Genomic DNA, 22,131 nt, shown 5'->3' with positions numbered 1-22,131 from the left:
CTCTGCAGGCAGCAGGGCAGCAGGCATTTTTCCACTCATCTGTAACATCCTGTATTTTCCGCTGTAAATAAAGCGGCGATGTCTGCAGGAACTCAGTACAAAGCCCCTCTGCTCGAGGTCGCTTTGTGTCTCCTGGAGACTGGGGGAGGATGGTTCAAGCGCTGCCAGGACAAGACGTTCCCAGCCCTGGCCCTGCAATCCTTCCTGCACATGAGGGGAGGGGATGGGAGCTTGTGTGCCAGGCACACACTGGCTGTGCTTGCTCTTGCCTAGCAAACAAAGCCTGGGCCTGCCCGGGGCTCCTGCCGTGACCCTCCCCATCCCAGGGGCAGTAGCACCAGGCCTCAGTAACCCAGCTCTGACATGAGCAACCCTGGCTCTTTAAAGAGGATGGGGAGAAGGTCAGGGGGCTGTTTGGGTGCTCTTGCTGCCAGACCACCCTCCCACTCCAGTGTAAACCAAAAAACTATGGAAGAACTTGTGCTGGATTTGGTTTTGTTCTAAACAAACAGGTTGAGTGTGCTGGAGTGCAGTTGAAAGCTAACCTGCTTACAACTAGCCTGCACTGTGGCAGAGTAGGAACATACTGCTTTTGGGTCTCATTTCTGTACCTTTTCTACTTCCTTGCCTGTCTGCTGTACAGCTTGGTGGAGATGATCTAAACCGGCGCATTTCACGTGAGCAGAGATAAACTAGTGTTTGTGGTGCCGTGCAACATACACATGTAGCTGTTTCAGCTACCAGCAGCCATGAATGTTGCAGCTTTTTGCCTTCTGTTGGACCACCTCATGTTGCACACTGTTGTGTTAGTCAGGGATGCAATCACTTTAAAAGTGTCGTCCACGCAGCTCTATCAGCTTTCAATTTCTGTTCTCTGGGTGTAATTCCTAAGCCCTTCCCTAAGGAGCAATCACCTAAAAGCAACTCAGCTTGCCTAACTCCAGACCAAGAGTGGTGAATTATGTCCTTTCATCTCGCCAGCTCCATCCTGTGCATTAGTCCCATTACTTCCTTTGGATGTTTGTGCTTCTTGCTTCTCCCGTGTCCCTGTGGTGCAGCTCCAGCTCAACAGAGATGTGAAGTGGCCAGAGGGGCAGCTGATAGCAGGGCTATCAGGGAATGGCTATTCCGGCAAAGGCTTTTGCTGAGCAGTTTATGTTTTGGAAAGCACAAGTTTTGGGGAATTTGCATCTGCTTCATCCCAGAGCTCTCCCTTGGTGGTAGCTGAGGCAAAATATTTCTGGAAAAAATCTTCATCCAATCTCCCCCTGCATAATGCTGCAGTGTACTGGGAGAAGAATAGCTATGCTGCTGAAGGTGGGAGACGGGAAGGGAAAGCAAATGACAGGAAAAATTTGTCTGACTCATCAGATGTGAGACTGCATTTCTCTAGTGTTCTGGGGCCCTGTGGCTGTGCATGCCAAATCCAGATTCCCTGGGCTGCTGTTTGTCCCTCCCAGCTGTCCCCTGGGAACTTGGTGCATCTGGAATGGCACTGGGTTTCAGTGATGGAGTCATTCCAGCTTTGTTGTGCCATGTGCGTGTCCCAGTGCTGTGATCAGGGCAGACTGGGACCTCCAAACTCACTTCCATGGGATTGTCAAGGTGTGGTGGGAGCCACTGGGGTTGCTGATGGGGAAGCCCATTTTCCACCGTTGTCTTCTGTTATCCCTGCTTGCTATGGCTTCCTGTTTGGGTTAGCAGCAGGGATATCTGTGCAGTCTGGTCTAGGGAGCTGCTTTGGCAGGGGGGTTGGACTCAATGATCTCTAGAGGTCCCTTCCAACACCTACAATTCTGTGTTTCTGTGATTATAGCTGGGAAATTGCTCAGCGCTGATGAGGGCAGTGCCAGCACCTCTCACATGAGACTCTCACAAGTGGTGAGTCCAGGACAGTGACCATTATTGAGACTAAGCACACTGCATTCCCTCTCCTCTCTGGAAAACAACTGAATTCCTCCTGAGAGAAAAATAATGAATAACACCTATCAGTGTTTTGGATCAATTACCGTATGTCTGAGGATAAAACTCAGATCTCTTTCTAAATGTTCCCGGTGTGGGGAGGGGAAAGCCTCCTCACTCAGCACTGCGTTTAGCAGCATGTGTTTTATTCCTCGGCTGTGCACTTGAAGAACTCCACGCCTGAAACTTTTTTTTATTAACACTGAATCATTTATGTCTGTTACAAAGGAAGAAATTGCCACTCTGCTGCCTCAAGAATCAAAGTAAAGGGAACATCTGCTCTAAACTTCTTGCATCCAATTATTGCTTGCTATGCATTATTACTTACTGGAGCAATGTGACTAAATTAAAGCTTCTTTCTTGTGCCAGCTTTTATGCATTGCTCTGGTATAAAATGTGTAGCTTGCTTAAAATCAACCTACAGCTAAAACTATGTCCGCACACAGCCCACGTGTACTTTGATGCAATTAAGGGCACAATAGGAGCATTCTGAGAGATTGCCTCTAAAAGGCCTTTTGTTCGCTCCCCCATAGGGGCTGGCAGTACAAGCATGCAGAAATGCAACATTAAGGCAAAAGCCTCCGTGAAGAACACTGCAGACACAGAGCTGCTTTCTGTGGTTCGGCAGTTGTCAGCATGCAAAAGTAGGGAAGCAAGTGGTGCTGCGAGGGTGATGACCGTTTTGATAGGAATCCCCCACATCACAGGAATGCTTCTAATGAAGCCAAAAACCCACCAGAAGCATTCCAGGGCCACAAACGTGCAGACCACTGAAACTAGTGCCTGAACTATGCTGCTGGCAGCGAGGCAAAGACAGCAGGAGCAAACCATGTTAGTTCTGCGGGAGACAGACAGACATTATTTTTTGTTTTTCTTCCTGGCTTTCTACAGTGCATTCAGTTTTACCATCGAGCTTAATTGATTGAAAAAATATCTGAAAAATAAAGCCCTTGAACGCCTAGAAACCTACCAGCATCACGTGTGCAGCAAAGGCCACATATCTCACAAAATACCACAACATTTCACAAAGGAGGTTTAAGAGCTCCAATTGAATAAAGCTTTCTCTGTGAAATATCTTTATGGATCTACAGAGCAGTTAAACCCTCCTTGGGAAAAAAGCGTGTACATCTCTTCCAGTGCTGTGGCAACAGTGTAACTACCATTGAGGCCTCATTAATAAGGTTTGTCCCTTATCAGTAAAAGGAAAAAAATAAATCTCCATTACAGAAAAGGAATTTAAACTACTAAATTCTGACAGCTTTTTTATATTCATTTATTTGTGTAATTCCATATATATTTAAAAGCAAAACAAATGCATCTGCTTATCAGTGTTCTGGCCTTCCTAAAGGGATGGGTCCTACTACTTATAGTTAGTGACAAGAGTAACAGAGGTGAAATAAACTTGATAGACCCCTTTTCTATCAATGATTTTGAGAAAGGCATAGTACAGGATTGGATTTTGAGGTCTGAGCTACAACACCTTTAATTATAAGACAATTTGGTTCCACACGCTGTAGGGAATTTGGGCACTTGCAAACCCTACAGTGTTCCTTCTTGCATACTCTAATGGTTGTTTTTCTCCACAAAGGAATAAAAATAGTATTCCTCTATTCACAGTGTTGTGCTTTTTTTTCAAAGCTTACGTTCCTCAAGCATTTCTGAGCTCCCCAAGATGTGTGCATTGCCTCTGCTGACTGGTCTCCCTTTGCACCCACAAGTAATTCCAGCATTTTATTAGCAGAGCTTGATGCTGCACTGCCTTTGTACATCTCCCATGCTGTTATAACTGTGTTTGGGAATGGAGATGGATGGTGTGTTGAGTGTGAGTTTTGTTTCCCCACAGCCCTTGTTCACATCTGTTTCCTATAACATGATCAACAGCAGGCAGTTGTATTAACAGTAGTTTTTAATTTCCAGTTTGTGGTTTCAAATTTCTCATGAAAATTCCCATGTTTTGCTTGAATTACGTGGTATGGTTTCATTTGCTTTACTAGAGATATCCCATGATGATGGTTTCCCTCCCTTTGCCCAGGCCATGGGCTGACCCTGTTGTGCCCTGTGGATGCACCCCTTCACAAGTGCTGATGAACTTGCCCTGAGCTGTGTCTGTTGCCCCTGAGGTGTAGGAAGGTCTGGAAACACAGCATCTGGGGGGGGGGGGGGGGGAGGAAGACAGGAGGGAGACACCCAGCACGGCAGCAGAAGCACTAGGCACCAGTTGGCTGTGAAGGGTTCTGGGTCAGAGCTGTGACCATTCACTTCCACATGCTCCAGAAGCCCACTTGCTCCTTTATCAAATACTCCAAGCTGGAAGGATCATCGACTCCAACTCTTGGATCCACATAGCACCATCCAAAATCCAAACCCTCTGTCTGAGAGCACTGTCCAAATGCTTGGGGCCGTGCCCACTGCCCCGGGCAGCTTGTTCCATGCCCACCCAAGCTGACCCTCCCCAACTCAGCTCTGTGCCGTTCCCTTGGGTCCTTGCTCCTTACTGGACACAGTGGAGTGCTGCAGGCAGTGCAGGGTCAGGCAGCTGAAGCTGGCTGAACAGTACCATGCAGAAAATAAGTGGGAGCACAGAGGATGAGGCCCAGCCATTCTCCTGACAGCTGCTGACGCTTCCCGGTGCCAGGCCTCCCCCTGGGCTCCTGCTCCCCACAAAAGCAAAATGAGGAAGCGATGCCGCGTGACCATGCAGGTTTCGGTTCAGCTCAGGCAGAGCTGGTAGCGGCTGCCAGGCTCGATGAAGTCAAAAGCAATGCTTGTGTGAAAAAGGAGAGTAGGAACTGGCCCCTGGCCTTGTCTTAAACTGACATTGCTGCTACACATGTAGTTGCATCTCCTTTTTCCCCGAGTAATTTGTTTTCTAACCCTAGCAGCCCTTTAGCTGGACCGTGTTTGCATTTTAGCTGTATTTTCATCTTATTGCAGTGAGATCTTCTCTTTTAATCCATTTTACTCTAATGAATATCCCCCAGGATACCTCTCACACTGGATCTTCACCTGCATTTTTGCATCTAAATGACTACAGAAAAAGTCAGGAGGCCGAAGAGTTCTATATCTCTGTATCTTACATCGCTCTGTGATTTGATAACAGAAGTGGCACAAAACTAGCTTTAAAGACTGGCCAAGGTTAAAAATCAGGAATATGATCTATTTGTTTAGGAATTTGCACAAATGTTTCACTGATGCACAGTGATGTGAATAATCGAGATTTCTGTGAAAGACTTTACTTTCCCACCCCTCCCTTCTCCTCCCTGCCTGCCAAGCCCCTTGCCTGCAGTGGGTGATGCAAAGCACAGCTCTGTGCCCTGCAGGGAATTAACACCTCAGGGCACAGGTGAATATGGGATTTGGTAACAAAACTAAACCCTCAACTGCCTCTATGTCTCACCCAGCCACTGCATGACTGTCCCTTGTGGGCATCATCGCTTCCCTCACATCTCTTCAGTTTCAGAGCCATGACTGAAAGAGTGGTGTCTCTTGAAGACCAGTGGATCAAAACCCAGACTGGAAAACCCAAAACGAGGTGCTCACAGACTTAGCTGCTGAGCTGGGAGCAGGGCTGGTCCCTGCTTGGAGGTCCTGTTCTTCTCCACTCTGACTTGCTCCATGTTCAATCCCAGCCTGTAGGCCGCAAATGGAACAAGGTCTGCCTCAGTGTTGGGAAATGGAACAATGTCTGGGAATGGCTGTGAGAGCCCACCTCTGGATTCTGGGCTGGTCCCAGGAGCTGTTCCAAGGGGATGGAGGCAAACTGACACACAGCTGGGCTAGAATCTCCCAGCAAATTACTTCTCAGCAAGTGGTCTGCCTGTCAGGATGCTGTGAGGCCAGAGGAATGAAGTACCATCCTGGCAATTGGCACTCAGATGTAGCCATCTGGTTCCAGGAGGTCTCCTCCTCTTCTCCCCGTGATGATCTGCTCACACCAATGCCTACTCTAAAGGGCCCCTGAGCAGGGACAGGTCCCACTGCAGTCAGGGAAAATGGAGAAAGATCTGCAGGAAAGAACTACAGGGGCTGCATATGAGGGCAGGGGAAATGCTCAACTTTAAAAGGCTGAAGAACAGAGAGGTTGAAAGAAATGTGAAAAAAACTAGTGATAAAAGGAGGAAAAGTTCTAGGAGAAGAAAGAAGAGCCCAGCAGTGTATGGGGAGAGATGGGCAGGCAAGGGGAGAGGGGCAAGTCAAGGGAGGTGGGTGATGGGGAAGATGGAAGACAATGCAGATTAGAGGAGTGAAGGAAAATGATTATGCCTATTGTAGGTAAGCACAGGTGACAAAGGCCAAACTCCTCCTGTGCTTTCCCTGCTGCAATGGGAAGACAAGACAGTGAAACCTTCTGCTCTGGGGATCCCCTCAGAGCCACCCCTGCTCCTCTGGGAGATACCAAGACTGTGCTCCTGCCATCAGATGGCACTGTGCTGAAAAGCACTGGGTGCATAAAATCATGATTTGAGACAAACAGATACTTATCCCTGCATGAGAAAGAGAGTACTGCTTAAATATTTAATCATGTTTTGGTTTACAATGGTTTAATGGTGTTAAAACATCTGATACATACTCAGAAAAAATCAGCATTTTAAAGCAATGAATTATTCTGGTTGATTTTGTCTTTTTCCCTCCAGATAAAAGTAACCATGTGACAACAGGCTCCTTCCAACAGCTCAGCCCATGATAGTCTCATTACAGGCTAACGCGTTCTCTCACACATCTGAACCAAACCATTGAGAAAATAATAAGTGATCATTCATAGACGCTGACTGGTAGCTAATAGCATCCTCACTTACCTTCCAAACACTGAGCACAGTTAAAATAAATTCAGGATGAATGCATGCGGAAAACTCAATTGTAGTCACATCAGAGATGAACCAAAAATGGAAGCACTCAGAATTAGTAGCATAAAATCCAAATAATGACCTGTAATAGATGTCAGCCACAGAGAGGACAGCACATCCCCCATGATCATCTTAAAGGGACTTTCCTGATGTATTCACAGCCCACATCTCAGCAAATACATGTAATTCTGGCCAAGTAGATATGCAACACGATGGAATGCCAAAGCTAGATAGGAAGGCTTCTCCCAGTGTGTTTATGAGAGGGACATGTTTCCCTTTCCAGACACGTCTGGGCTGCAGTTCCCATTACGGTACTGGAGAAGTACACTTACTGTGTAGGAAGGGCATGGTGGAAAGTCAGAGGAAGGTTCTTTGTCCCTCTGGGTTCCTCCCATGAGGCCATCAAGACTCACCTTGCAGACTCCTTAGGCCATGGTAGAAGCTGAAAGTCAGCAGCATTTTGGGAACTAGTCCTTCAGCTCTGTCATGCTTGACTTACAACATTGACTTCAAAGGGTTCCAGAGCACTGCCGTGGTGTCTCTGGGTTCCCCACGAGGGCAGGCAGCTGTCACACATCTTTCAGTGCATAGAGGTGGCAGTGTTATGTATAATACAACACCATGACTTATTAAAGGCTGTGATCCTCCTGCAGCTTTTACTGTATCATCATAAAGCAGCACTCCTATGTGGTACACTGAGCAATGTCATTCTATTGGTTCCTCACCAGGGTCGGAGAAAGTTCATTTAACATTGCAACCTGTTGGCTGGTGAACTGAATTTGTGGTTGGAGATCATCAAGAGGGAAAAATGCCACCTGGTCAAACACTGCATGGATATCTCATAGGGCAAGGGGAACTTGTCGTAGAAGGAAAAATCCAACCATGAGCTGCATCAGCCAGTGCAAAGTGAGCAAGGTTTACATGCTGGGCATTACTGTTCCAGCACCAGTGAGAATTAAGGCAGACCGACTATACAATTTGATGATTAGAGCAAGTAATTAGAGCTCATTGGTTCCTGATTCTGCTCTTCTATTGACTTGCTGTGGGACATAGCTTGTCCTCTTTGTGTCCTAATTTTCACTTCCATAGCATGGAAATGCTTGCTGCTTTGTTGTGGTGTTGTGATGCTCCGTTAATTTGAAGGAACATGACAAATGCATGAAAGCCAGTAAAAATGTTATCCAGGGTGCAGCACCATTAGGATGTATACATTTTTGCATTTTAGAAAACATTCAAATTCCAGCACTTAGATATCCTTTGCAAATGTAACTTGCAAAAAAGCAAGGCAAACACTGCTAACACAGCTTTGCCACACACTGTCAAGTGCTTATAAACCCTATTTATAGCTACAGTTAAAGATTCAGATATGCAAGTATTCCATTAAAAGACCACATTAATGAGCCCTTAGAGAAAATATCTCACAAAGCCTTTTGAGCTCTTAACTGCTCAGTTGTGCAGGGCTTCTTGCTTGTTAACATTCATAAAATATGAATACTGTGTACTAAACGCCAGCACTTTGTGGATTGCAATGACTTATCTCAGCATCAACAACTTGACTTACGCAAGAGGAGACACAGCAGCACAGTTCCGCTGCAGATGGTCAGGCTGCACCGGCCACTCACGTGCCGCCCTGCCTGGGGGCCTTTCTTTCTGGTGCGAAGCTGGGTGTTAGGCTGACTTGCAAGTCAGTATCTGTGAGTATAATTTCAGGAAGGACAATCAAACCTATTAGCTAAGGGTGGCAGAACTGGGCCTTCTTGCAGCCGCAGCTCCAGAGTGTGGCAGGCATTCATAGCAAAACCTAATAGATAAAAGTCACAGGAGATTTTTTTTTCCCTTTGACATAAGCTAGCTGATGAGAAATGTCATTTGAGAAAGAAAAACTTTACTGTATTTGATTTGTCATGATTTCTCTACTGTCCTTTTCTGTCTGTGATTGTGCATTTCCCATTTTCTCTCTTCCCTCTTGGAAACCCACATTTTAGGTGTGTGACAGATGCTCTTTCTTAAACGTTATTGATGTATGTTTTACCTTTATCAAACTGCATTTGTAAACAAACATTCCTTCAACCCATTTAAGAATAATTCTCCGTAACCTTTAATATTGTATTTCCATTCATTGAGGATTTACAGGATAATTAAGCACTGGAGAAGACAGAAACCAATCTGCATCCTGTCCTTTGCTCCTTGGTCCAGCTGTCTTTCCAGCACAGCGTACACTTATGCTCCCCACCCCTCACCCCCCTATTGCCCCCCCCCCAAAAAAAAAAAATAGATGTAGACACGATGCTTGAAAAAGCTTCAGGATAGCTCTTACTGTTCCTTTCAACTGTGCATTAGCAGGCTTGTTAAGCAGGACTGGAGTGCTCAGCTTTATTTTACCATGGTGAATCCCTAACTGATAACAACATTAGCATCATAGTGTAGCACCAAACCCTCCAGTGCCATAAACTGCCCAACACCATGCAATTGCTGAGTGCCTGGTAAAACAGAATCACTTGCAGTCATCTGAGGATGTAGCTGAAGGCAGGGCAATGGCACTTCTCCAAAGCTGCCTTTCTACTACTCTCTTCATTGCAGTCTCATTACTTGCATCCACCTGTCTTCTGGCAGTGTTGCTGTCCTGAGCATAAGCTCCCACAGCATCCCTTACCCTGAGCCCAGCTGTATTTCTGGGCAGTCCCAGGAGCATCTGCATGTGATACACAGACATCATCAGTGCCAGTGAGCCTGGGAGACAGCAGGAAAAATCCCTTGGCCTGGGGAGTGGCCTGCTGGGCTGGAAGATGGATACAGTGCATCAGCCAGCCTGATGGATGTCCCTTCATGAGGATGGAGTGAATTATTTTCTGGACTCCACTCACTGTACAGACTCCACTAACTAAAAGGGAAGTGCAAGCCCTGATTCCCAGGTTCCTGGTCAAACGCAAGACAGCAGCTTATGGTGTGTGAAATATCTTTACAGCAAAGAAAGATTGAATTTATCTTGGATTTTTGGAGTGCCCATATTGCACTTTTCCCCCTATATTATTACATAATCATCTCAAGAAGCCCTGGAGGAGAAAGCCATCAGGGTCAGGCTGTATGCATTGCAGGTGTCTGGATGGCTGTGGGTGTCACTCACAGGCATGGCCCTGATGGGCTTCTTCTTGGAGATGTTCTGGTGGAGAATTCCCTTGCCCAAGGTCTGGATGAGAGTGAAAAGGCTCCAGCAAGTTGGGGTCCTTGGTGTTAGGACCACACATGTCAGGTATTTTATGTCAGGTATTTTATGTCTGCCTGTGAGCAGAAGTGGTTCTGTAAGCTTTCAGCAGTGAGAGTATTAGGATATCCTTGTGGTCTTCCAGGATTAGCTGGCAATGGTGTAGGGGTTTGGAGACTTCAGGTCTTACACATTGGTTGTCTCCAACATCCACTGGGAACTGTGGATTTAGGAAGTTCTTCTCCTTGGTTTTAGCTTCTGTGTAGGAAGCGAATTCCAGCAATTAAGGAATTAAAAATTGTAAACCACTGCAAAGTAAATAGGTCATCTCCACATCCTCCATGTTCTCAATTCTTTGAGTGATATGGGAAAACAGGAAAGCTGGAAAACACCTGTGGTCAGAGTCCAGGGGCAGCCCCATAGGGAGTGATGCTGGCTGTGGGCTGGCCCAGCCTTCAGACACATTAATTATGTATAAATTAAGCTTCTGTGTGACAGAAAATGGAAGGATGAAAGGGGACTATGTGGGCACGTGGAGTGAGTAAATGGTGCTGGTGGAGGCAGGATGTATGTGTGGGACAAAGGGACTGGAAAGAGTCAGAAAAGGGGAAGCATTTTTTAGAAAAGCAGCTGGGCTTATGAAAAAAATAATAAAAAAGGAATAACTTAAAGCAAAGAATCAGAATATGTTTTTTTGTTGTTTTATTTTAGCTGAATTACAGTTAGGCACTTAAATGACTTTATAAATGCAGATCATATTTTCTGTACCTTCCTTCTCCATAAAATGCAAATAATGTTGGGGTTTTTTTTGCTCCCAGAGTAGTGCAAAAACAAGCTCATTCATGTCTGAGAAGTACTCGCATGGTACATGGGAATTACAGCAAAGATTATGAATATATAACTAAAGCTGTGGGCTTGCATTGAGGCATTTGGCATCTGCCCTGATGTGTGATGTAACATACAGAAGGGCTAACAGAGGAGGACATGAAAATGTAAGACAGAATTTAATGAATTCTGGAATTGGGAACATGAGACTCCTCAGAGCTGGAAGTGGGAAAACGTTGAACTCACAGAGAACACTGAGAGAGGTATACATATGCTTAAACATATAGCAAAAGACAGCAAAGAAGGGAAACACAGATCTAAACCACAGAGTTCAAGAAATATGTATACCACTGAGAAATAAATCTATTTGAAGCAGAAATGACCACTGTGGATGACCAGGGAAATACAAAGAGCAATAAAGAGAGAAGAATATGAGACCTATAAATCAGCAGGGTCAGCTCTGCTGGAAGTGGTACAAGAGCATATTGTGAAAGAAGAATGCAAGAAAACGATCTAAAAAAAAAAAAGAGAGAGAGAAAGAAATAGAAGATGGGGAAAGATGTGAACACAATAAAAGATTTTATAAATTTGGTATATAGGAAGTGAAAGGTCACTCAGGGAGACAGTCATCACCTTCCTGAGCACGGGCAGGCTACCTTGACTAACAGGGGCTATTGCTGGAAAAATGAATTACTACCCATGCCTCAGTATTCATCAGGGAGGGATGGAGAGTGTCACAGTTTCTATCTATTTTCCAAGGGCAGAAAATAAACAATCATTAACTCTGAAGGCTACCAAGGAATCAAGCAATTAACTAAACACACCAAAATAAAGCACTTTACACAAAAAGGGGTGTTCACTTCCCAAATTCATTTTTAAAAATAGATGCCAGGGGAATAAAATCAGCTAGCTATGGAAAAGTTTCTGGGCAATTAAGGGTGCTATCAATGCATTTCAAACTTGTAAAAGAGAATAATGGGGAAGAAGTGCCTTTGAGCTCCAAGGAGCACACAAGACAGCTGATTAGCCTTATCAGAGAGATATAATTGGAAACCAATTATTTTACTTCATTAAAAAAATAAAGGGGGGGGGGGGAGGCTAAGAGGAAAGGGAAGGGAAGGAAAAAGGGAAGGAAAAAGGGAAGGCAAGGTGAGGTAACAGTTAAGAGGAAAAAAAACCCAATTTTAACGTTATCAGATTTCAAAAGTACAGAGATTCATTGCACCATGAGATATTACTGTGTAAGATGAGAGGTCTGAGAATTGAGTCTGTAAATGCCTGGCTTGATTACAGAAGCCAGGTGGTGATAAAAAAACACAAAGAGATTGTTTAGAGTAGAGGTAGGTAATGGAGTGACACACTGCTGTTCTGAGCTTTCTTAGCACTGAACAACTGCCACTGGGAAGAAAGAAGTACAACCAATCACAACGAGGAGAAAGACTTTTGGAAAGAGATGATGTTTACGCTGGTGCATGGAGTTTAACTTGAAAAAAATATGAAGCTAGGATAAAGAAAGTCAAGGTTAAAGTGCTGTAAGAAGATAGGTGGGGCAAGTTGGATTTGGAAGAATATCTGGGGATAACAGCCAAGTTTCTACTTGTGTTCCATTTTAAGGTTCAGAGCGCTAAAGAAGTAGGTGTGAACATTACAACATCATACACTTCGATGGAGTTCATGAACTTAACATGTGCATTTAAAATGTGCAAGGAGACACAGCTACCCAGGACACAAAGCTTGTTTCATGCTCACTGGGTAATCAGCGTACAAGAAGAGCTAAGAAAAGGCCACAGCTCAGGCCAAGCTTCTCTGGAGACCAAAGTACTCAGTGACAAGACAGGTTCAGTGCCTGCTCCACACAGTGTTCAGAGCTGTGAGAGTGGAGCTGGCTCTATCTCTTCCTTCAGAAAACTTCCGTCAACCTCCCATTATAAAGGTAGTTAAAGTATGCCACCAAGATGGGGAAAAACTGAATTCAAAGCTCGCTCTCTTTCTGAAAGGTATTTCAGCTCTCCTGTGTAGTACCTTCTAAGATTAGGCTAGTTGCATTGCACCTATAATTGGGGAGAATAAAAGCTGAGAAGGCTGTGTCCTTGCGCTCTGTCAAGGTGCCCCTCTGGCCAGCTGCTGACTGAGGGGCAGGGCAGAGTTAACCTGTGGCACTGATGTTTAGTCCAAATGCTGAAATCTACAGGGATACAGCATTCACCTCCAGAACAAGAGAGGACAAAGTGAGGTAAGGGAAGATGGGCAACCTTAACTGTCCCTGTTCACTGCAGCAGAGTTGGACTAGATGGCTTTCAGATGTCCCTTCCAACTCTAAGAATTCTGTAATTCCATGCATGTAGAGCTATAGCATAAATTTCAAAAAACAAAAGTGGTTGGGAACATGAAGGTAAGGAAAAAATGCTAAGTGATTATTACAGTTGGTTATGCCAGCTGACTGGTATCTTTCCCTGATAAAGCTTAATCATGCCCTAATTAAGGGAAATGCTTAGTTCTCCTGGTTAGAAAATGCAGAAGACAGGTGAAGTTAGAGGACCTGAAGCTTAAAAAGGAATCAGTGAGGTAAATACAGATTTGGTTACTGGGGAAATTACAGTGGGTGCACTTGAAAAGGGAGATAATAGAGAGTGGTTAGCAGTGAAGATCTCAAGAATCATATTTGTGACTTCATGTTCCTGATACCAAAAGGAAGTAATGGTGATTTTTCTGCTGCCACAGTGCCAGGAGAGAAGGCTAATGGCTGGGGACCTGAGCTGACCACCGAATGCTCTCATGTCTGTGGGGCACCCTGGTCACCCAGCTGGACACTGGTGTTTTATGCTTGCAGTGTGCTACTGTGAATAGCTTGAATGATGAAATTCTTCCTTTAATGAATGAATTTTACCCTTTCAGTACCCCCGTGTATTTCAAATTGGTATTGTTAATCTCATTCTGTAAATGATTTGCAGACCAAGGTGCAAAAAGGAAATCATGAGGCACCAACTGTTGTGCCAGTAATCCTCACGCACATTTCCATGAATCTAGGCCAAGAAAAAGTTGTGAAAATCTTTAACTACCAGCTGTTGTCTAGGCCAATAAGGGATCCTAACTTCTCATCTAACTGCTGCTGGCATTTGCCTAACATGGAAGCTATTAGTTTTGCATGTTTGTGTGTAGATGGGGAGAAATGAAGTTATAACTTCTTGTTAATATTCCTTGATTGCACCTTTTCTGTACATTCTAGACATTTATATTCAAGTCCTTGTGCTTCCATCTGCAGACATGACTTTCTCTTATAGCAGACCTTTACCCACAGTGAAATCTAGCATTAACATGTCAGGTGCAAACACGAGGCCAGTCCTACAAAAACCTTATTTTGAAATAGGATTTGGTCTTGATGGACATAAGTGGAGAAAAAGAGTCCAGATTTACCCTCAGTTTTTGTTTCTGAGGGGCTGGGATTTGCTAATATATTAATGAACCCTCAATTTATTGAAGAAATGTGTTACAAAATACTACTCTATGCCATCTTTTTTTTTCTTTTTTTTTTTTTCTTTTTTTTTTTCTTTTCTCATTAATTTCAATCACAGAAAAAGAAAAGCCCAGCTGTGTTAATTGGTATGATTCCCCTCAAGGGTATTGTGAAGCATGAAATAATTCCCTTCATTACTGACAATGCGGGACACGAGTTTTCCCGCGAGGATCTCTCTTGTCTGGTGATCTGGTGACCATACAGAACGGTGATGGGATTAGGGAAATATTGTTTTAAAATTAATATTTTGTCTAGGGGATGGAAGGTGGCAAGGAGAAAAGCTTAAAAATACAGAGAGTACGTTTGGCTTTGAGGGCCTGGGAGGCAGATAGGTCTCAGCCTGCTGAGACATCATTTGCCCCAGCTCTGGTTTTCTTTTTAAAGGACAGCAAGGCTGATGTTTGGTGTTTAAAACATCCACAGACAAGCAGAAAACCAAATCATTGTAAAGCTGGCCAGATTCATTTCTCCTTTTTTATTTTTGGGAGTTAGAATTTCATTTCCCTAAAGCACAGGGAGAGCTCAGACGTGAGCTCCCAGGCTGTCCCAGCCAGCTCTGGCTGGTGACGTGGCTGTGGCCAACAAGGTTTGCCCTGTGCTGCAGCAGGTAGCCAACTGCCTGCCAGGCAGACACTAAGCTCATGTCATAGCAGCATTGGTGCATGGTTGAGGGGGGAGGAAAAAAATAATCCCCCTTCTTTTTTCTTTTCATTTGCTGAACTAGCAAAAAGGCACCTATTGCTACTTTTGCTGCATTTGCAACATTTTCTTTAGCAAAAGATTTTTTTTTTTTTATGGAAACAAAACTGCCTGTGCATGGAGGAAGCAAACCTCCTGACAGCTATGTCATTTCCTTTCTGTCTGCGTACCTCCTCCACTTGTCTCAGGGAACATCTGGCTGTATAGGAGCAGGGAAATTTCTGCCAGCATCTGGTCTTTTCTTAGCTGGTCCCAGATGATACCATCAAGTCTATACTACAGATTTAAATTCGGTGGACTGATATGCACACATTTGGGTATTGTCCCTTCTATGCTCTGGACAGACTTACTAGTTTAGTGAAATCTTCCCCTATTGCTGAAGGATAGATCCATGCCAGCAGTGACCCTTGCTGCATGGGTGTGTTCATTAGCTAAGTGTGAAATACTGAGCAGTGTCACACACACAGATTGTTCCATCTCTTGAGCAGTCTCTGTGCTGCAGATTAGTCATCAAAAATAATCAGGAAAATGTGTTACAGATGAAGACTATGGCACTAGAGATAACCTCGCATTAAAGGTCCCCTAATGCAAGCACTTGCTCTCTCAGAAATGGAAACGAGGATAACATGTCTGCTAACTGAATCAATAGTGATCAATGCAATGACAATAACTCAAGAAATGGATGCATTAAACAGAGAGTAAGAACCAATATGCTCCTGTGCTGAACCATGGCTCTACAATTAGAGATGCTGAAAGGACACAAACCACATTACTAATAATGATTGAAATAGCTAGCAAAAATTTGAAGCAAAAGATAATTACAGGTTTTTGGTTTAAGTATATTGTACGTCAGAAACTGAGATTTTGGTTGGGAGAGGGTAGGTACAGGGATAAAGTAGCGTTATGGCCCAGAGCAAAATCCCATTTTCTCCCTATGGTTACCCAGGAGTCAACCAGCCATCATAGAGAATGTGACTGGGCAGAAAAGGAGCACCATCAGCCAGGGACCGCCTTATCCCCTTCCCCAAGCTACTATGTGCTTGTGAGAGAGAGAGCTTTCCTGTTGCAGCAGCAGCAGGACTTAGAAGATATGTTTCATCCTAACCACATGTTTTTAGAAAGGAAAGGAAAAAAGACCTAGGTTTAAAAGGCCGGTTGGAAAGGTTGATGCAGTTGGGAGAATGATGTCACACCAAGCGAACGTGCATGTGAGGGAGCAAAAACTCCTGTTGGAAGAACCTGGGGGAGGGTGGGGGGAAGGGGAAAATATTCAGCAAACTTGGCACCTGACGAATGCAGCTGTTGTAGGTGTCCTGTGCACAATGCAAATGTGAAAAGCAGAGCTGCACTACAGGGTAGGTGTCCCTACCCTGAGCTTACTGCATACAGCTCCCTCAGTGATCAGTGGGCGATGTATAAAAACACCACACAGGCTATAGACTTGTGGTTAAATACACTGATTCCGTGACCTTTTAAGGGTTTTTCCTTCATCAGAGAAGAATAGAACATGATCCACTGGGAATGTGCATTTGCATTCTTGCACCCTGCTAACATATCCGTGATTGCTCTTTTAATTTAAATGTCACGATCATTGCATTGCACTCTCACACCATTCTTGAGAAGCTAATCATGACTAGGGGAGCAATGATGCTGCAGTGCTGGTGACCATTTTCCAGACACACAAAATCCCTGTAGCAGTATTGCTGTTTACAAGGATGCTTTCTAGCATATGGTCTTTAACAGCCCATAGTTCGGGATACCTGTGAATCAACATTTGATCATTGAGAGTCCCCACAACAAAATAGAAGAGGTAGAAGCCAAAAGATAGAAATTGGTTTCTGGAGATGCAACTGCACATTTGAAGTACTTGCTCCACTGTTACAGAGCAAGTAGAGGAATCTTAGGAAAAGACACTTGAACCTTTTAAGCGTCATCACTTGGCACTAATGACCTCTCATGCATATTTATGCACAGCACTTCGCTTGATAATAGCCACTTGAAAGACGTTTAATTCTTTGCTTAGGAATGAAGCTATGTGGAGTGTGACAAAAAATGTTCCAAAGTCCAGATATTAAAATACAGAAATGGTCCTGGTATTTCCTGCACACCAGCCAACGCTTCCTTCTGGGAGTATATGGTTTAAGAATTTACATACTTCTTCATTAGGCGCATAGGTATTTGCAAGCATATGGACATATGAATTAGAGTTAGAGCAACAAGAGTTAGAGCAATTAGGTAGATGCTGCAGGACTTCAACCAGGCTTTCCTGAAAGAATTTCAGACAGGTTCTGTGGCTTGGGTTGTTTTGTAAAACCTTTTTGTTGCACAGAACTTAATGTTGTTCATTATGCACTGAAAGCAAAATCATATGACTACTATTTCCTAAGTAACATAATTATCTTATTGATTCTTATGGGGCAAAACACTAGTTTTATTGTTAATTAATACTGCCAAATCTGGTTATGTAATTCTGGATATAGGAAGTTTGGTTTGATGTGTCTTTATGTGGAAAAAACATAAAAATAACCTTTGTGAGTATAGATATTCCTTTGTGTGATCTCTGTTCCTAACTGCTACAGGAAAGTAAGTGCTATAACCTATTATCACTGTTCATCAGCAGGAAAGAAATACAGATAATGAAGCATAAAAACATCCCATTAAACTATATTTAATACAGCTTTAAGAAGTTGAACAGAAATGTACCAGGCAAAGAAACACAGTCCTCCCATTTCAGAACCAAAGCAATTTTATGGAAAATGAAAACTATATTTGCAATAATTTCAGGCACTCACCCTTTCATTCTTATTTTAAGAAGAAATATATCTGAAAATTCTTGCACAGAGGGCACATAAATAGCATTTTGTCTGTCCCACTGAAAAGATAGTATGAAAGATTCATTAGGCATTGGGATATAGAATGAATTCTTGATTTTTTCAAATCTTGGACAGTGCTGTAATGAAATTTAAACCTGCTACATCTGCCATACTACACTGTTAATTAGTTTTCTATTTATTTAGCAGATCTAGAAGTAGAAAGCAATCTATTGCCAGTGAATTGTTTGACTTCTGTGCTAAGCAGGCTGCATTCCAATCCTCTAATGTTGAAACTAGCATGAATCCAACTTTCATCTCATTGCCATGTCAAATTAGCACCCAGCAAGTTCAGGACACAAAGACTTTTTTTTTTTTTTTCCCACTTTGATTTGTTAAGTCCAACATCTCCTGGAAGTCAAAAAGTAGAAGCTAGGCAATTTTCTGCAGTATTGCTTTTTCCCCCTTGTTTGCTACAACAGATTAAATATAAGATGTATATATATATGCTGTGATATATTTATATTGTGGGAGGAACACAATTTTAAGCAGATTCTCTTCATGGTGTAAACTAAAAAGTATTGGTGTATACTCTTCAAGATTTTGAGTAAAACATCGTCCATTCCAAGTAAAGCTCAGAATGCCTTTACAAAGTTTATGAGATGACTTTTGCACATGCTATGCCATTTTCTATTTCTGTCTCTCCGTATTCTGCAACATATTGCAGCATCTAAACATGGCATTCTGTAGGGGACTGACTCCTGTCTTGCAGTGTCAACAGAACCACGGGGTTGTGAAAGTATTAAAGAAAGACAGACAAAAATAGAAAAAGAAATGACTAGAAACTAAACCATGAATCCTTGCATAATGCAGTACAGGAACTACAGTGTGTTAGAGGTGATTATAAAAATACAGACTCATATCCAAACTTTGGATTTTGCCTTGAACTTTGGGATCTTTCTAAAATCTAGATATGAAATTCAAAGAATGTGAGTTTGGGACCAGCCTTGTCCAAAACAAGCCACTCTTATGCAATGGGCAAGTGAAATACTGCAGTGAAATTCATCAAAGCAATGACTAAGCTGTTCCCCTACAGTATTATTTGTAGAGCATCCTTAATAAAATTCTTCACATAGGCAAGGTGTGTGTTTATAAGGTAAATCAGAGAATCGAAATATACAACATCAGAGAGCAGTACACAAAACCCAGATCTATGAGCATGCTGGGGTAGTGTTCACAAAAGAGCAGCTCCTTTCAAGAGAGAGGTAATAAACCTACTTTTCCTAGACTGATTGATATTTTTGGAAGAATGTTTTTGGATTTCAGGTCTGAATCAGAAATAGTGGTCTTTGAGTAAAGTACTGGTTGAAAACCAATCTATGGGAGTTGAACTGTACGGTGATCCTTTCAGTGTCTAAAGAGGGTATTCAAGAAAGAAGGGGACAGACTATCAGAGTCTGTTGTAACAAGACAAAGGGAAATGGTTTCAAACTAAAAGAGGATTTAGACTGGGTATAAGGAAAGTTTTTTTATGGTAGGGGTGGTGAGACACTGGACCAGGTTGCCCAGAGAGGTGGTGGAAGCCCTGTCCTTGGAGACATTCAAGGCCAAGCTGGACAGGGCTCTGAGCAATCTGACTGAGAGGTTCTCTACAGGAACTGTAGAGGTTCCTGCTCAACGCAAGGGAGTTGAACTAGATGGCCTATAAATGTTCCTTCCAAACTAAATGATTCCATGACTCTGTAATTCTAATTGATTAGTTGGCTTGGTATTCATAGGAAGAGCAACTTACCTAAAAAACTAATAATTATGAGCCTGGAAAAAGTAAAATGGTCCAACATAGTGATATCTGTAACTCAGACTCTGCAGTGACATGAATTCTTGAGTACTCTCAGAGCCTCCCACCTTGCTGCTCCATAAGTTCATAAGTTCATAAGTTCATAAGGTTGGAAAGGACCTATAAGATCATCTAGTCCAACCATCCTCTTATCACTATCTCTACCCAACTACTAAATTAAGTCCTTTAGCACCTCATCTAAACGCTTCTTGAACAGCGCTAGGGATGGTGCCTCAACCACCTCCCTAGGCAGGCCATTCCAGTGCCTGACCACTCTTTCAGAAAAGAAATGCTTCCTGAGGTCTAATCTAAATCTTCCCTGGCGCAACTTGTGGCCATTCCCTCTCGTCCTGTCATTACTTATCAGGGAGAAGAGGCCTACCCCCTCCTCACCACAACCCCCCTTCAGGAAGTGGTAGAGTGCAATAAGGTCTCCTCTGAGCCTCCTCTTCTCCAGACTAAACAATCCCAGCTCCCTCAGCCGCTCCTCATAAGACTTGTGCTCCAGGCCCCTCACCAGTTTTGTTGCCCTTCTCTGAACACGCTCCAGGGCCTCAATGTCCTTCTTGTAGTGAGGGGCCCAAAACTGAACACAGTACTCGAGGTGCGGCCGTACCAGAGCTGAGTACAGGGGGATGATCACCTCCCTGCTCCTGCTGGCTACACTATTTCTAATACAGGCCAGGATGCTGTTGGCCTTCTTAGCCACCTGGGCACACTGCCGGCTCATGTTGAGCCGAGCATCAACCAACACCCCCAGGTCCTTTTCCTCTCCACATTCTTCAAGCCATTCTGCCCCAAGCCTATAGCATTGCATGGGGTTATTGTGGCCAAAGTGCAGGACCCGGCACTTGGTCTTATTGAACCTCATCCCATTTTGCTCAGCCCAGCTGTTCAGCCTATCCAAATCCCTCTGAAGGGCCTCCCTACCCTCAGGCAGTTTGACACATCCTCCCAGCTTTGTGTCATCTGCAAACTTACTGAGGGTACACTCAATTCCCTCGTCTAGGTCATCAATAAAGATATTAAACAAGATGGGCCCCAAAACTGACCCTTGGGGGACACCACTCGTAACAGGACGCCAGCTGGACTTAACTCCATTAACCACTACCCTCTGGGCACGGCCCTCCAGCCAGTTCTCCACCCAGAGAAGAGTGAACCTGTCCACACCACGGGCTGCCAGTTTCCTTAGGAGAATACTGTGGGAGACCGTGTCAAAGGCCTTGCTGAAGTCCAGGTAGACTACATCAACAGCCTTTCCCTCATCTACCTGTCTGGTCACCCAGTCATAGAAGGAGATGAGGTTGGACAAGCACGACCTGCCCCTGGTGAACCCGTGCTGGCTGGGTCTGATCCCTTTATTGCCATGCACGTGTCGTGTGATCTCCCTCAATAACATCTGTTCCATAACTTTCCCTGATACCGAGGTCAGGCTGACAGGCCTGTAGTTCCCCGGGTCTTCCTTACGGCCTTTCTTGAAGATGGGAGTCACATCGGCAAGCCTCCAATCTTGTGGGACCTCTCCAGATAACCAGGAATGCTGATAGATGGCAGAAAGTGGCTCGGCAAACTGACACACAAACACAGAGGTTAATAGCATCAGCAGCACTCCATCTTCACTTTGTTTGTCCATTACATTGAGCAAACAGTCCAGTAAGCTCACATTCTTTGCTATCTCACCTGTGAGAGACATTCTTCCCACCCCCACCCTTTCCTAATGCTTCTGCTCCCTCTCCTGTCCCACAGCATTCCATGCTTCATTGTGGTAGAAAAACAAACAAACAAACAAACAACAACAACAAAACAGGAAAGAAACTGAGTGAGTCAGAAAGAGTAATTTTCCCAATTTGTTTAAGTTGTTTTTCAGGGTTTCTGGCATGTTCAAAAGGACTGAACAGTACTGCTTAATAGAGCTTGCCATTAAGTATATGTTTCATTTGCTATGGTTGGGTCTGAATTTTTGATAGTCAGGAGCTGGAAGAGTACAAAGTAGGATTTATTCCTCTCTTCCTATATTCCTAGAGCTGAATTAACTGAATCAAGCAGCTGAGATTTAAGGTAGAAATCTGAAAGCTAGAGTTGCAATAGTGAAGTTCTGAAACATACAAACGTGTCTTCTGATGATTAGGAATAAGTCCAAGAGTTTCAGTAGCTTTAATGTACCTGGCCTGCAGTTTTTCCAACCAAATTAATTATCTGCATACATATGACACACTGCCAAAAAGACTTCTGCTTATTATGAACTATTTGTAATCTTCCTGCAAGTTGCCAGGGCTGAATGTCAGCTGCAGCTCCTCTTTGTTCATGCCCTGTTGGGAAATTTTGGTTCTATCCTGACTGTCCTCAAGTACTGGGTGCATGCTACAGAATGTCCTCTTTCATTGATTCCTTCTGCACAGCTGGGAGGGGCAGGGAGCCCACCCCAAAAACAAAGCTGC

Source organism: Cyrtonyx montezumae, unplaced genomic scaffold (assembly GCF_038088225.1).
Source record: "Cyrtonyx montezumae isolate F1298 unplaced genomic scaffold, pur_monq_1.0 scaffold_0, whole genome shotgun sequence".
Lineage (NCBI taxonomy): Eukaryota > Metazoa > Chordata > Aves > Galliformes > Odontophoridae > Cyrtonyx > Cyrtonyx montezumae.
This window is presented reverse-complemented; position numbering follows the sequence as displayed.